This window comes from Lathyrus oleraceus, chromosome 7 (genome assembly GCF_024323335.1).
Source record: "Lathyrus oleraceus cultivar Zhongwan6 chromosome 7, CAAS_Psat_ZW6_1.0, whole genome shotgun sequence".
NCBI classification, from domain to species: domain Eukaryota; kingdom Viridiplantae; phylum Streptophyta; class Magnoliopsida; order Fabales; family Fabaceae; genus Lathyrus; species Lathyrus oleraceus.
In genome coordinates, this window is record NC_066585.1 from 410,326,689 (window position 1) to 410,330,725 (window position 4,037).

The following is a 4,037-nucleotide window of genomic DNA, read 5'->3' on the forward strand; positions in this document are numbered from 1 at the left end:
AAGTAAGAACGAAATTTATCTAGCGCAAATACCACTGCTAGGAGTTCTTTCTCGGTAGTGGCGTAATTCATTTGCGCTTCATCCAGGGTTCTGCTTGCGTAATATATAACGTGAAGCTTTTTATCCTTTCTTTGTCCTAAAACAGCACCTACAGCATAATCGCTGGCATCGCACATTATTTCGAATGGTTCATTCCAGTCTGGTGTCTGCATTATGGGTGCGGAGATCAATGCTTGTTTAAGAGTTTGAAATGCTTTTAAACAGTTATCGTCGAATATGAATTCAGCATCTTTCATCAACAGTCCGGTTAAAGGTTTAGTTATCTTAGAGAAGTCTTTGATGAATCGTCGGTAAAAACCGGCGTGTCCTAAAAAGCTTCGTACTTCTCTCACGGTTCCTGGGGGTTGAAGATTTTCGATTACCTCTATTTTGGCTTTGTCTACTTCAATTCCTCTGTTCGAGATGATGTGTCCTAAAACAATTCCTTCTTGTACCATAAAGTGGCACTTCTCCCAATTAAGCACTAAGTTTACTTTTACACATCGCTCAAGAACTCTTTCCAGGTTTTCAAGGCATTCTTCGAAACTTTGTCCGTATACAGAAAAGTCATCCATAAATACTTCCATGATGTTTTCGAGAAAGTCGGCGAAAATTGCCATCATGCATCTTTGAAAGGTTGCAGGGGCATTACACAGACCAAACGGCATTCGTCTATAAGCGAAGGTACCAAAAGGGCATGTGAACGTTGTCCTTTCTTGGTCATCAGGGTGAATTGGTATTTGAAAGAAGCCTGAATAACCGTCTAGATAACAGAAATGTGAGTGTTTTGCTAATCGTTCTAACATTTGGTCAATGAATGGTAAAGGGAAATGATCTTTTCGGGTTGCTTTGTTTAGTTTCCTATAGTCAATGCACATTCTCCATCCCGATTCGATTCGTTTAGTTATAGTTTCCCCTTTTTCGTTTTCAATAACGGTTATGCCTCCTTTCTTTGGTACAACGTGTACAGGACTAACCCATTTGCTATCAGATATAGGATATATAATACCTGCTTCCAATAACTTGGTTATTTCCTTCTTTACTACCTCACTCAGGATCGGATTTAGTCTTCTCTGGTGTTCCCTAGAGGTTTTACAGTCTTCTTCTAACATGATGCGGTGCATACAAATAGAAGGGCTTATTCCTTTAAGATCGGTGATGTGGTATCCTAGTGCGGTGGGGTACTTCCTTAAGATATGTAGGAGTTTTTCTGTTTCGAGTCTTCCTAGATCTGCATTAACTATCACAGGTCGTTCAAGTTCTAGGTCTAGGAATTCATATCTCAGATTTTTGGGAAGTGTTTTCAGGTCAGGGGTTGGTTTGTTAAGACATTGCGTAGGGTCCGGTGTTATTGCTAAACATTGGTTAGATTTGTCTTCTAAAAGATAGTCTGATGATTTGTCTTCTCCTAACTCTGCTTCTTTTATGCATTCATCGATGATATCCAGAAGTAACATGTATCTTCTATTGCAGGTGCTTTCAAGAATTTGGAAAGAATGAACTCAATTTTCTCTTCACCTACTTCGAAGGTGAGTCGTCCTCGTTTTACGTCTATGATTGCACCGGCAGTTGCTAAGAACGGTCTTCCTAGTATAATAGGTGTAATATCATCTTCTCTAATGTCCATAATTGTAAAATCAGTGGGAATGTAAAACTGACCTATGCGTACGGGAACGTTTTCAAGGATTCCTACAGGATATTTAATGGAACGATCTGCTAGTTGCACAGACATTTTGGTTGGTCTTAATTCTCCCATTTCCAGTTTCTTACATATGGATAAAGGCATAACGCTAATTCCGGCTCCTAAATCGCATAAGGCTTTGTCGATGACAAATTTTCCTATGTGACAGGGTATAGAGAAACTACCCGGATCCTTGAGTTTAGGGGGCATGTTTTGGATTATAGCGCTACATTCGGCAGGGAGTGTAACGGTTTCGCTATCCTCAAGTTTCCTCTTATTAGAAAGGATTTCTTTTAAGAATTTAGCATATGAGGGCATCTGCGTAATAGCTTCGGTGAACGGAATTGTAACGTTTAATTGTTTAAGGAGATCAACAAATTTTCTAAATTGGCCCGCATCTTTGGTTTTAACAAGCCTTTGAGGGTAAGGCATAGGTGGTTTGTAAGGTGGTGGAGGTACATAAGGTTCCTTCTTTTCTAGGGTTTCCTTATTACTCTCTTCCTTTTCCTTAGGTTCACTTTCCTCAGTTGATTTCTTAGGGTTTTGGTTTTCTATCCTTGGATCAGACGGTCCTTCCACTTCCGTTCCACTTCTTAATATAATTGCATGAGCTTGGCTTCTCGGATTAGGTTGGGGCTGTCCAGGGAATGTACCAATCGGGGCAGCAGTAGGTGCTTGTTGTTGGGCTACTTGTGATATTTGTGTTTCCAGCATTTTGTTATGGGTAGCCAAGGCATCTACTTTGCTTGCTAGTTGTTTAAGTTGTTCGCCAGTGTGTATGTTCTGGTTTAAGAAATCTTTATTGGTTTGTTGTTGGGAAGCTATAAAGTTTTCCATCATGATTTCCAAGTTGGATTTCCTAGGGGTGTTATTGTTAGGCATGGATGGATTCGGTTTCTGATATCCCGGAGGTATAGATGGGGCTTGATTTGGAGATTGTCCGGGTGCGTACAAAGCATTATTGCTCTTATATGAAAAGTTTGGATGGTTCTTCCAATTTGGGTTATAGGTGTTCGAATAGGGGCTTCCTTGAGCGTAGTTCACTTGCTCTGCTTGGATTCCAGTCAAGAGTTGACATTTCGCAGGAGTGTGACCTTGGATTCCACAGACCTCGCAATTCTGAGTTATAGCAACCACGGCGGCTGGGGGTGATACGTTTAAACTTTCAATTTTCTGGACCAAAGCATCCACTTTTGCATTAACGTGATCGAGGTTACTTATCTCGTACATGCCAGTTTTCGTTTGAGGTTTTTCCACCGTTGTTCGTTCGGTTCCCCACTGATAGTGGTTTTGGGCCATGCTCTTGATAAGCTGGTAGGCATCAGCATAAGGTTTGTTCATTAGTGCACCACCTGCAGCGGCGTCTATTGTTAACCTTGTGTTGTATAAGAGACCATTATAAAATGTATGAATTACTAACCAGTCTTCCAAACCATGGTGTGGGCAAAGTCTCATCATGTCTTTGTATCTTTCCCATGCTTCGAAAAGAGACTCGTTGTCTTTCTGTTTAAATCCGTTTATCTGGGCTCTTAACATAGCTGTTTTGCTTGGCGGAAAGTATCGGGCAAGAAAAACTTTCTTCAACTCGTTCCATGTGGTGACTGAGTTGGAAGGGAGAGATTGAAGCCATCTTCTAGCGCTATCTCTTAATGAGAAAGGAAAAAGACGAAGTCGAATTGCCTCTGAAGTGACACCATTAGCTTTAACAGTATCGGCGTATTGGACAAATACGGATAAATGTAGGTTTGGATCCTCGGTAAGATTTCCAGAGAATTGGTTCTGTTGCACAGCCTGCAACAGCGAAGGTTTGAGTTCGAAGTTGTTTGCTTCGATTGCGGGCGGAGCAATACTTGAATGCGGCTCATCTTGCGATGGAGCGGCGTAATCTCTAAGAGCACGAGCTGGTTCTGCCATCTCGGGTGAAAGAAGAAGATCTTTGAGGTCAGGAAATTCGATAGGAGGGAGATTGTTTTCAGCACGGTATTCCCGAATTCGTCGTAAGACTCGGAGATACAGTTCGATATCGTTGATTCGTAAATAGAGCGGTTCGCCTTGTGAGCGAGTGCGTGGCATACAAATCAACGAAAGAAAGAATAGAAGAAAAAGAAACCTTAGTCTCTACAGCGTAACGGAAGAGTTACGATATCGATTAAATAAAATTCCCCGGCAACGGTGCCAAAAACTTGATCGCTCGACTGTGTGAGTCGAGAATGGGGTACAAACTGCAAGTGCACAGTTCTATCGCGTAGTTTTAAAAGATATCGATCCCACAGGGACTTATGAATCGATATACCGTTATCTAAGGTTACTACGTAAA

At 41.4% G+C, this 4,037-nt stretch overlaps 1 pseudogene; it reads left to right on the plus strand.

Annotated features, from left to right (window-relative positions):
• The first annotated feature begins 3,149 nt into the window (after nucleotides 1-3,149).
• On the plus strand, nucleotides 3,150-3,249 carry LOC127109168 (uncharacterized; annotated as a pseudogene).
• The last annotated feature ends 788 nt before the right edge of the window (nucleotides 3,250-4,037 follow it).